A 12,509-nucleotide genomic window follows, 5' to 3' on the forward strand; every position below is an offset into this window, starting at 1 on the left:
ATGAATGAAGATGCACAGAGAAAAAGCAGAAATTAAAATCAAATAAAATAAAAAAACAAGAAAATGGAGACAGAATTTCACCAACTGCCATTCATGTCCTGAGTTTCGGTTCCTACCTAGCTGTCCAGCTCTCCTGTTTATAATAAATTCCCATTCTTTGCACTTTGATTCTCCCCTCTTGGAAATTCATAATGTACATTAATTAGCACAATAAACTCTGGGAAGTCCTTCAGGAAAGCAGACTGTTGAGCTCTGTTTCAAGGCACTTTTTCAAGGTTTGTCTTTGGCAATTGGAAGCCTCGTCTCACTGAATAATCAGTCACACCTTGCAGAACTCACTTGAGAAGACACAGCGGCAGCCAGTGGCACGGACCCTGGAAGCAGGAAGTGCAGAGATCAGCTCTAGGAGTCAGAGGGACCCCCGGAGCAGCCCCTGCAGAGCATGGGCTGCAGGGAACAGCCTGGAAGACTAGGCCTGGTGGGGGGCCGTGCGAGGGACAAGTGAGCGGGACGAGCCCCGTGTGGCACGTGCTGGGGCCTTTTACTCCACATCAACTCGCATAACTGCCGTTGCTCTCAAAGGGACGGGATGGAGGATAGTGCATGGGCCCCGAGATCAGGAGACCTGGGTCTCTGGCCTGGTTCTGCCACTCACTGCCTCACCTAAGCAATACCCCCCTACCCCCCCCCACCCCCCCTCCCCCAGCTTAGAACAGTAATTCTACAGGAGGGATCCAAATTTTAAACCAACTCCATCAAGACCGGAATGGAGGGGTCAAGCCCCTTCCTCAAATTCTCCCCTAAGAAGACAAAACAGGACAAGCCTACCTTGTAGGTCTGTACTCTCTCTTTCTTTTTTTTCTTTTTCTTTTTTTTTTTAACCGCGCCTGCAGTGGAAGCACAGAGTCTCAACCACTAGACCACCAGGGAAGTCCTGGCCTGTTCTCGCACCCAGAGGGCAGGGAGGGAGTGGAAAATGTGTGTTCCACCCCAGGTAAGCTCGAAGGATCGTATAACAGGAGCTGCAAGGGCTGGGCAGAGAGCACATCTAGCTTATTAGCACCTGCCTTTTCTGCTGGGAAACTGGAGCCCAGAATGGAAAAGGGACTTGCCCAAGGGCACATGGATAAGCAGTCACGGATCTGGGCCCACCAGAAAGAAGAGGGCAAGCTGAGTCCGGCAGGGAGTCCTCGGACCTCCCCAGGGATCCTGCAGAGGCCAAGCCAGCCTGGCCCCAGCCGCTGCGGCGTCCCTTGGCCACTGTCCTCCCACCTGACCTGGACACGGCTGGGGATTCCCAATCTTTCTTTCCGAATTTCTCAAAAATAAAAACCAAGCAATAAGATAAAAAAAAAAACTTCCCATGACAAGTGGCACTTTCAAGACCAGAAAAAGATAGTGTGAAATCCATTCAGCCATCCATTCAAACGCATTTGCCACGATCCTCCCCTGAGGCAGGTGTGATGGGGAGGGAGACGGGGAGGGGCGTGCCTGGGGCTCCCAGTTCAGGGTATGAATGAACAAACATCACATGGGCAGCCACAGCTCCCACAGAGGGAACAAGGCTGCGCTTCAGAAGGTCGGCCAGGAATCTCGGCTCCAGACTTCCTCCCAGAGAAAGGAAATAAGGTTCAAGCACCGAGAAAGTGCTAGGAAAATGCCAAACAACGTGAGCATCTGCCGCCAGTGGCTGCTTCAGAATTAGAAGTCAGGTTGGCGAGTTGAATTCCCTCCCATCTGCCAACTGTTTCCAAGTAGCACTGACATCACTAAGTCGAACCACAGTAAAATGCCTACGCTGGACGGCAGGGCCTGCCCCCAGCCCCCTCCCTATTTTCCAAGCCCCATAGCCACGCACCCATGGGTGCAAGGCCTCCCTGGCAGCGCGTTTCCACCCGCAGCCCATCCCTGACACTGTGTGCAGCTGCACTGGGGTCTGTCTGCCGCTCACGCTACAGCGCCCGTGCACAGCCGCCCAGAGGAGAGACGGCCGCCCAAGAACCGGTTCACACGCGGTCCAGGAAGGAGGGGCTTTTTCTGGCACAGTGCTTTGCGGGGAAAGGACTGCCTTCCGGAGCAAAGCCACAGACCCCATCGAGGGCTTGGAAAGCCCTCATTGCACCTTCCAGAAGCCTCAGGAGGGACATACAGCAGACGAAGAAACCCGAACCACATCAAGGGAGCCAACGCACAGTCAACCTTTCAGCGCTCCGAGTTCAAAATGGCCAGCATCTTGACTCAGACAGGACTCACGAACTCATGGTGCTCACGACAGGGGATGGACTCCTGGTGGTGCTTCCAGCGATCACGCCCTGGCCCTTTGAAAGCACGCGCGGAAATCATAAAAAATGAGGCATGAGGACAGCATCTAGCATCACCCCCGCACCACATTAACCAGGAACGGAGCAATGCAGAAAATCCTCTAGGGGAACCATGCCGTTCGCGGCACTCTGAGGCACATCAAAGTGTATTCCCAGGTTCAAAATTCCAAATCGTGTCTTTTTACATCTCCCAAGTTGGCAAAAGTATATCCATAAGGAGAATATACTGTGTCTCTGATTTTTAATCAGAAGGAAAATTTAGGAGCCAGCAAGAGAAAATGAGTCCTCAAAAGCAGTCCTTGCCTCTCCCCATCCGCAAAAAAGGGGGGTCTGTTGGGAGAACGGCTGTACATTGGAGCAGGAAGACGGGTGGTGCACGGGAGGACCAGGCCTTTGCATTCTGAAAGCCCCTGTTGAGAACCCCTATATGAAAGCAGCCAAAGGGCCAGCTCTTGGAGAACCAGGCAGAAAAGGTGAACAGAAAAGAGATGAGAGGGGGGCTTCCCTGGTGACACAGCGGTTGAGAGTCCGCCTGCTGATGCAGGGGACACAGATTCGTGCCCCGGTCCGGGAAGATCCCACATGCCGCGGAGCGGCTGGGCCCGTGAGCCATGGCCGCCAAGCCTGCCTGTCCGGAGCCTGTGCTCCGCAACGGGAGAGGCCACAACAGTGAGAGGCCCGCGTATGGCAAAAAAAAAAAAAGAGAGAGAAAAGAGAAAGAGATGAGAGGGGTGAGACCACACCTCCAGCTAAATCAGGCCTGTGTCAACGTCCCTGCCTCGCCTACAGAAAGCCCCAGACCTCCCAGGGTTTTCAGGTGGCCCCGATGTTGGGGGAGGGTGGGAGGAAGTGGGTTCACACATGGGAGAGCAAACCTTCAAGCCCGCTCTGCCTTTTCACTTATTTCCCACGGGGTCCAATGTTCACAAAAGTCACATTTGCTCTTCTCATCAGACCAGCCACCGTCAGACGTTCCTGATTACCTGCTGCCTCGGTGGTGCTGGGCCTGGACTGCAAAGGATCCCTGCCATCTGTCATTCATGCTCTCCGGATGCAACCCTGAAACCTTCAGGCCCATTAAGGGTGTGCTTAGGGGCCATTGCTATTTCTAGGGACAAAAGGACTAAGTGATGACATCACTTATATGTGGAATCTAAGAAATAGTACAAGTGAATTTATTTGCAAAACAGAAACTGACTCACAGACACAGAAAACAAACTTATGGTTACCAAAGGGGAAAGAGGAAAAGAGGGATAAATAGCAGTATGGGATTAACAGATACACACTACTATATATCAAATAGATAAACAACAAGGACCCACTGTATAGCACAGGAAACTATATTCAATACCTTGTAAAAACCTATATAATGGAAAAGAATCTGAAAAAATATATATATATTGCTGTACACCTGAAACTAACACAATATTGTAAATCAACTATACTTCAATTTTTTTTTTTTTTTTTTAAAAAGGACTAAGTGAAGAGCTTCCACGATGCAGTCAGTAGAAAACACATATTCCACCAAGACAACCCAAACCAAGTTCCTCAGCCTCCCAGGGAAAAAGCCACAGCACCAAACACCGCTTCTCCTGGGAACAGGCCACAGACCCCAGAGCATATCCAACCCAGAAAGGGTGGCAGAAAAGGGCCATTTGAGCTGCACCTGGAAAGGGGGATGGTATTTCAACTGGCAAGAAATGGAGCTGTCATTACAGTCCCTTCCACACTATTTGCCTTTTTGACTAGGTGCACGTGTGACTTTGACTGAAAAAAAAAGCAAACAGAGCATCGAAAGGAAGAGAACATTCGGGCTGAGGGGGATGTGAATGTGCTGGTGGGTCTGGGAAACGGAGGAGGTTCTGGCTGGAGGGCGTATGTGCAGGGGATGCAGCAGTAAGGTGTGCATGGAGAGGGAGGGCGGCTGAACTCCAGGAGGCTCTGTCTGAATAGGTTGCTAAGGTGTTTGGAATTTACTTTACAGTCAAGTGTTCTCTATGGTTACGCCCCGCACTTGACAAAGCAGCTACAAAGAGCAGCACGGTAAGCAAGAAGGCTGGGATCTCCTGCATCTGGGAGGAGGGACCAGGCCTGTGCAACAGAAGCCCTCCCCATGGGGTCCCATTACGGGCCAGCAGCTGGCTCCCAAGCTGCAAGGTCACTGTAACAGCACAACCACGGAGTCTGCCTTCCCACCCACAGGCAGCAGCTCACAGCCTCCTCGCCTGTGGCTCCAAGGATGCCATTCCCACATTGCTTCATCATAGGAGCCAAACCTGCTCACTCCTCCCCTTCTCTAGAAAATTCTATAGCAGGAGGGAGGGATGAAAGAATCCACCTGGCTCAGGCCCCAGGTACCTAGGACACACTCAGAGTACCTAGTTGGTGGCCCGCCCAAAGGATTAAATGATCTCTGCTCTACAGGTGGGCAAATTCCCAAGATTCCAGGTAACAGGGTTGGAATTTCATGGGTGGGATTGGAGACCTCACTGGGAGACAGAGAGGGCGGGAGAGCACTGGGTGGAGGGGAAGCCTGGACCACTGGTCACTCTGACCCACCTTGCTTGGCTCCAGTAAGACGAGCCAGGGCTGGACTCCTATGTTCAAGTCCACATCTAGCATGAAGGACTATGTGGCCTTAGGCAAACTGCCTTACTTCTCTGAGCCCCAATGCCAATACCCACAAAATAAATATAATAAATAAATAGGGCTTCCCTGGTGGTGCAGTGGTTTAGAGTCCGCCTGCCGATGCAGGGGACAAGGGTTCGTGCCCCGGTCCGGGAAGATCCCACATGCCGCGGAGCGGCTGGGCCCGTGAGCCATGGCCGCTGAGCCTGCGCGTCCGGAGCCTGTGCTCCTCAACGGGAGAGGCCACAACAGCGAGAGGCCCGCATACCGCAAAATAATAATAATAATAAATATAAATATAATAAAATATTTATAATAATAATGTATTATATATAATATAATAAATAAAATAATTATAATAAAGTTAGATATCAGCTAACTATCCCCGTTTTACAAACAAGGAAACTGAGGCACAGGGGGATAAGCGACTTGCCCCAAGGTCACAGAGTACAGACAGGACCGGAAGCCACACGGTCTGGCTCCAGGACTGCACCATTAGCCTGCACCAGGCTACAGGACCTCTCATGGAAAGGTAGACTGGAAGGGTCACCTATGACTTCCAGCTTCTCCCTGGTCTCTGATGTGCCCTGCTTCTATGACTGTGCTAAGTCACGCGTACACCACCTCACGTGCCGGACCTTTTAAAGAGGGAGTAGCCCTGATGCGTCAAAGTCACCTAAATCCTTGCTGCTTAAGTCCATGCAGGTCCTGGGGAGGGGGGCGGGGGTGTCTATGTCCAGGTGGTACTTAGAGTCAGTCATGGAGACCCGTCCCCTGGAGGTCACACAGCATCACTGTTTTCCAACTCTGGCTGTCAGCCTGGACACTGGGCTCAAACAGAGCTGGGTAATAGAACCCGGTTCAATACCAACCCACCTCGGTCCTGGAAAAGAGCTCGCCCACCCAGGTGGTGGGCAGGAAGGGCATCCTGACCCACGAACACCCCCGGCACTCTATCAGAATGCAAAGGCTGAGATTGAATACTCCAATGGTCAGGCTGCTTTCAATGAAGAATGTCACTCACCTGGCCTCCCCGGGGCCTCCCCTGACTCAGCAGCTTTGTCTATGTCACTGGCTTAAAAACACCCCACCTACAAGTAAGGAAAAGGCGTCAGAGGCAGCACTGGAGAAACACCTCACTCTCCAAAGTGTTCTGTTTTCCTGGCATCTGGGGAAACTCGCTGAAGCATTACAGAACCGCACTGAAGAGCAGGCTTAATACGAGGGTCCACGTGGAAGCGCCCAGGGAACACACGAGGTCCCCCACCCTGGAGCACCAGCGCATCTCCTGCATGCAGGAGAAGCAGAGTCCGGACAGCCCTGCTACCTACTTCAGCCCCCCCAAGCTCCAGCAACATCTGTTTTGTTTTGCATGGGGTGGAGGGGCTCCTCCCTCTGGGCTTCTGTTTGATGTCAGAGTTTTCCCACCCATCCAGCCCTCCCCCAATTCTGCTTGGCTGACGAGGAAACGGTTGGATGACTTGCCCAAGCTCCCAGAGTTAAGTCGCCACTGCACTAACACTGGACAGCACTCCGACTGACGGACCCCGCCCACTTGACCATCCTTCAACAGTACTTTGCTAAAAATCCCAATCATGGAATCTCAAAGAAACCTCGTTCGATCACCCACCCACCCAATGCTCAGACCGTTCCTGGGGTTTGAAGTTCATCCATTCACTCCACCGTCACATACTGAGCTCCTACAACATGCCAGACGCCATTATTAGGACCTGGGGACACAAAGATGGCCCCGTCCTCAACCACGTCACTATGTTTGAGCTGTACACATTAAGTTACTAAAATTCTCTGCCCTTCAGTTCCCTCATCAGTGAAAACCCCTACCTCACGTGCTTCCTGCGATGAATAACTGAGAAAACACGAAGCACATCGACCACCTAGCACCGTAGAGGAGGTAGTAAATGTTAGCATCACTGCAACTTTTTGTAGAAGGGCTCCAGCGAGTATGATCCCTAAACTACCACCTGTGTTAATACAAATGGCTTTGAAATATCATTAAGAACTACCACCAAAACTAGCTTAATCTTGCCTAGAAGGTGAGGGTATTTTTCCCTGCTTGCTCATAAATGGCTGTTGGGCACAAAGGATCTCATTACAGGTTTGAACGGAATCATTAGACTACAGAATAGGATAGGCCATAAACCACACAACAGAGCTCAGGGTCCTGGAAGGAAGCCACCAGCCACAGGGCACTGGGGACTCCAGGCCACAATTCCTACAATCTCATAATAAAGGGACAGGAATGGAAGCCCTACTCCAATCCCCTCTGACCAGAAAGAGGCTGGACAAACCTGGAGCAGCCCTCCAGTTTCCAGTGGAGTCCAGACCCACAACAGTCAGCTGAACAGGCTCTGGGGCCTCACCTGACGTAAATCCCAGCTCTGCTGCTTCCTCTCTTGCACCTTTGCTCCTTTGCACCTTCCGCGAATTACTGAATCTCTCCCAGATGCTTCCCTACCAGAAGCTTCCAGCTGCTGGTGCTTCTATTAATCCTTTTTATGGGGGTGAGGGGGAGATAAACAGCAAATTCCTAGGAAGATGTCATGTCACTTTTATTCTAATTCCTTCATAAGATGCTCATTTCCTTGGGGAGGATGCCCCCGGGATCCACCCTGGTTGGAAGCAAGGCCCCCGCAATCACTGCATATTTGGACTAGACGACCTGACTGATTGTCAGGACTGCCCGGCAGCCCTTCAGTTCGCTGACCCTCCGAACAGAAGAGAAACTGAGGCCCAGGGAGGTGAGGGATCTGCACAAAACAGCCCCTAAGGGTCTCCATCCCTCCCACCCACCCCGCTTGCACAGTCACCTTTCTCTGCTCCCCATTTCTAAATGAATGGAACCGGCTGCTCACATGATTCCTGATTATGTAACAATCAGGGGAGCTAGAGGTGGGGGAAAATCTAGTGTCAATTTACACTGGTGCAAAGGGTCCAGAGGAAAGCGCTGCAGAAAGTTCACTAAGGGCTCAGGGCAGTTCTGGAGACCTTTACCTGGTGCTTAAGTCCAGGGCTAGGGCCAGGCAGAGCCCTTAAGTGCCAAGGTTCCCTGAAACGGCTGATTGGAACCCACTCCCGTGCAGTCACCACAGTGGTAGTGAAGGCCCTCCCCAGCTCTCAGGGACCCACCACCCTCGGAACTGCAGGGAGGCAGCCAGCTGGGGCCAAACTGAGCTACAGGCCCGGGCACAGGGCGCCCTGCTTGGGGTCTGCTCCCTCTGCCGCGTTCCACCTGTGGGTGTGGGCCGGCTCTCAGGTCCCTCGGATTCTGGGGATAAATCCAAGTGTGTCTCACTCTCCCGAACGGGGGATCTGGGGGATCCCCCCCAAGACGTGCAACTAAACGTGAGCATGACAGAACAGAGAGAGCCCTGTTCCAAGCGTCACAAGACCTCAACTCCCATCCAGCCTGGCTACCAAATCCCTGAGGAACTCCTAGCAATCGGTTCGCCTAGCTGGGCATCAACATGAATTTCCACCAGCGGGTAAACCGAGAGGTGGAAGATTTCCTGCGTTTTGTTCACCCATCTATTACAATTGCAAATATTTGTCCAATGGATAAATGGAGTTAATAGATTATCTCTAAGGAGGTCCTTTTTGGCCTCTAACATTCTAAATCTATAAAACCAATAAAGAGTCTTTTAAAAAACAAAACGTGTGGGAGGGGAGTGTTTTATCTGGGGGGGGGGGAGGCAAATCTACATTACTAAACCTTAGGACTACCCGCAGCTTAAAAACACCTGTATTAAAAAAAAAAAAAAAGGATTCCAGCAGAGGTTAGAACCCTTGTGTGTAGCTGGTGTGCGTGTAAAATGGTGCAGCCCCTACGGAAAACAGTATGGAAGTTCCAAAAAAAATTTTAAATAGAATCATTACACGATCCAGCAATCCCACTGCTGGGTATACATCCAAAAGAATTGAAAGCAGAGTCCCGAAGAGATATCTGTACACCCACGTTCACAGCAGCATTCGTCACAATAGCCAAGGGGTGGAAGCAACCCAAGTGTCCATCCACAGATGAATGAATAAACAAAAGGTGCCATTATCCATGCAACGGAATATTATTCAGCCTCAACAAGGACGGAAATTCTGACACATGCCACAACACGGACGAACCTTGAAGACATCAAGCTAAGTGAAATAAGCCGATCACAAAAAGACAAATACTGGGGGCTTCCCTGGTGGCTCAGTGGTTGAGAGTCCGCCTGCCGATGCAGGGGACGTGGGTTCGTGCCCTGGTCCAGGAGGATCCCACATGCCGCGGAGTGGCTGGGCCCGTGAGCCATGGCCGCTGAGCCTGCGCGTCCGGAGCCTGTGCTCCGCAACGGGAGAGGCCACAACAGTGAGAGGCCCGCGTACCGCAAAAAAAAAAAAAAAAAAAATAGACAAATACTGTATGATTCCACTTACATGAGGTATCTGAAATAGTCAAATGCAAAGTGACAGAAAGTAGAATGGTGGTTGCTAGGGGACTGGGGACAATGGGGAGATGCTGGTTAATGGGGACAGAGTTTCAGTTTGCAAAGATGAGAAAAGTTCTGGAGATGGATGGTGGTGACGGTTGTATTATACAATAATGTCAATATACCACACTACTGAACTGTACTCTGAAAAAAGGGTAAGATGGCGAGTTTTATGTTATGTGTATTTTAACCACAATTCTTAAACAATCCTCAATCTAATCGACAGCTCACTCCGTATGCATTTCTGAAATCACAGTCTGAAATCCTGTCACAATCCAATGGTTCCCTGAGGTTTCTTTGCACAGCTGGGAGAACAATTTTTGTTTTTCTTGTCTGTTTTTGGCGAAGGCGACCAGAGGCTCAAATGCAGAGCATAATCGCCTGGACACAGCAACATCCCTGGCTCCAAGGCCTGCCTTGGAAGGAAGTACCTGGAAGTTCAGCCCAGGGGCTCTTGGACGGAAGGCAAAGCTTTGACGTAAGGCAGAAAGGCTTAAGATGCAGAGCTGGGATGCTCACCCTTTTCCACATGCTGGCCCCCGGCCCCAGTGATGCAGTGTGTCCCTGTCTAATACACCCTTGGCCTGTGTCAGCCCAAAAGATATCATGCCAGGAAGATATCATACCCCACCTGCTCAGGCATGGAGGTAGCTGTCGAAAACCAGCCAAACGTTTGTATGTGAGAGACTGGGTGATGATGCCGGTGTTTCCAAGGCCTACCTTGCCATCAGAGCCAGGGAGCTGTGGGTGACAGCCCTCCTGGATCCACCCTGGACAGGCTCAGGGAGCCAGGCACCTCGCGAGTCCCGTGCACGGTTCCCAAGTCAAGTGCGGTCCTGCCAGCTTCTGCAAGACTGGCTTCCACGTCCGCCAGAGAAGCCATACCTTCTAAAGCAAGCCCCACTATGAGCCTGTTATCCACAGGAAAAAAAGCCTTTTCAAAGCTGCCCTGTCACCAGCCTTCTCTTGCTCATTCCTCTACTTATAATTATATCAGGTGATGCGTCTGCATGCCTGTCTCCCATTAAAGTCTGAGAGAAACACGAAGGAAGGGGCAGCCTCATCTGTTGTGATCTCAGCGCCCCAGCACTGTGCTTTGACACTCCATAACGATAGTCAAGGACTCAGAGGTACGCTGCATTTCATCCACAGGCGTACACAAAGCAAGCACGTTAAGCCCCAGATATACTCTCCTCCCCAAACAGCTATCTATCTGCTTACTGAGGATCTATGTCCCACAGTGTGACGCATCTCACATTTGCTGGGATCTAACACACAGGATAAGAGCCCAGGATATAAGCCCTAGGAGAGCCAGGCTCCAGAGTTCAGGGAACACTAGAGGGCTAAGCATGGGCCCTGGGTAAATGTCCCAGATGTGTCCGAAGCCAGATTTCCCACAAATGCTGCTGTCAGATCATCTCCAAAATGCTGGGTGATTTACGTGTAGGCGGGGCCAGGTCACAGCTGGAGGGGATGTTCTTCTGCTTCCTTCATATACCAGACAATAACAAAGATGACAAAACACCAGAAACACCAGGCTCGATGTTCTAAGGGTCTCAGGGGAAAGACACCAAAGGTAGCATCCTGAAGACTCGCCTCTCAGCCTCCAAAATCCACTTGCATGTATAATACGACTTTTTGCACGTACAAATTATTTCCTAAGTTTTGGGGGAGCTATTTGTAAGTTTCCCTGGAATGCCTAAGAGAATGGCAGGAACCTTCAATCCTGGGTGAGATTTCATGCCGTTGAAAACCCTCATCCTGGAAACAGAGCTCAAGTGTATGATTTAAATCAAAGTCAACTGATGAGAAGGGTTTCCAGGGGGAGAGAAGAAGATGGGTGCCGGGGATGAGAGTGAGTGGCCAGACCGCAGGAGTCTCACGTTGGTAAAACTAGGTCATTCGACCAACAAATTCTCCCTACGACATAAACAAGGCGCTGCTAGGGGTGCTGGGGATGGGGGCAGGCAGTGAGTCCTTGCCTTCAAGGAGGTTAGAGTCTAGTAGGTGAGGGGAAGAGCAAACCAAAACTCATACAAATAGGGACTTCCCTGGTGGTCCAGCGGTGAAAATTCCGCGCTTCCAACGCAGGGGGCCCGGGGTTCGATCCCTGATCAGGGAACTAGATCCCGCATGCCGCAACTAAGAGCCCACATGTCGCAACTAAAGATCCTGCATGTTGCAACTAAAAAACAAAAAAAAGCTCCCGCACGCCTCAATGAAGATCCCACGAAGATCCCACGTGTTGCAACTAAAGACCCGGTGCAGCCAAATAAATAAATATATGTTTTTTTTTAAGTCATACAAATAAAAACTTTCAAACTCTAAATGTCCTGAAGCAAGGGAGAAGGTGAAGGTGCTGAGACAGTAAAGGCAGGGATCCTAGTTTAGATTTGGGGCGGGGTTCTGGAAGTGACTTCGAAGCAGGGACCGGAAGCCTGGGGGGAGCCACGCAGGTGAAGCATGGGAGAAGGGGGCCACCTGGGGGCACGGGTAGTGGCAGGTGGGATGTGAACAGAGGCCCCAAGAAAGGTGTTGTCATTGCAGCCAGCTGGGTACCAGGAGCACAGCACAGAGCCCATGTGGAGCCCTGAAAAGAGGACAGTCCTCTGACCCTCCATGGGATGTTTCAGTCTCTTTGGTCCCGACCTCACAAGCCGTGGGGAGTGATGGGGTTCCCATCACCGTGCGGGGAATGGCTGCTGCAAGCCTCTCAATGTGGCAATGCTGGGTGACCGTGGCCATGCCGGGTGACCCCTCGATGACTCAGCTTCCTGGTAGTGAGCTCATGAAAGGTCCTCGGCAGGAAGGACTCAGAGAGCTATAAACAGAGCCTTCCAGAAGCATCTGCTACAAGGCTCTCCTTGCTTCTAGGGTGGGGCTGTGGCCATTCAGCATTTCTGGAATAGTGTGAATGAATCGTTTGCAGTCTTTCAGTGCTGTAGTTGGAGGTTTCAAGTAATTTAAATAAATGATCATTTCTCGGCAGGTACTCTGGGAAACAGGGGCCCCAAATGGTAGTTGGGCATCTAGCTCTTTTCCTCCTTGGGCATTCTAGCCCTGGGAGAATTCCAGAGCT

The 12,509-nt window shown here is 51.2% G+C and overlaps 1 protein-coding gene across 4 annotated transcripts in view; it reads right to left on the bottom strand.

Moving 5' to 3' along the window:
• Positions 1-12,509, bottom strand: part of SLC25A37 (solute carrier family 25 member 37) — a 43,730-nt gene that overhangs the window by 14,058 nt on the left and 17,163 nt on the right. For 2 of the 4 annotated variants that reach the window (XM_033857649.2, XM_033857651.2), the window contains exon 2: positions 5,974-6,040. The exons of the other annotated variants lie outside the window; for them this stretch is intronic. The gene's annotated coding sequence lies outside the window, so the exon portion shown is untranslated. The remainder of the gene's footprint in view (positions 1-5,973; positions 6,041-12,509) is intronic. 4 annotated transcript variants of the gene reach the window in all.

This window comes from Tursiops truncatus, chromosome 6, assembly GCF_011762595.2.
Source record: "Tursiops truncatus isolate mTurTru1 chromosome 6, mTurTru1.mat.Y, whole genome shotgun sequence".
Taxonomy (NCBI): Eukaryota; Metazoa; Chordata; class Mammalia; order Artiodactyla; family Delphinidae; genus Tursiops; species Tursiops truncatus.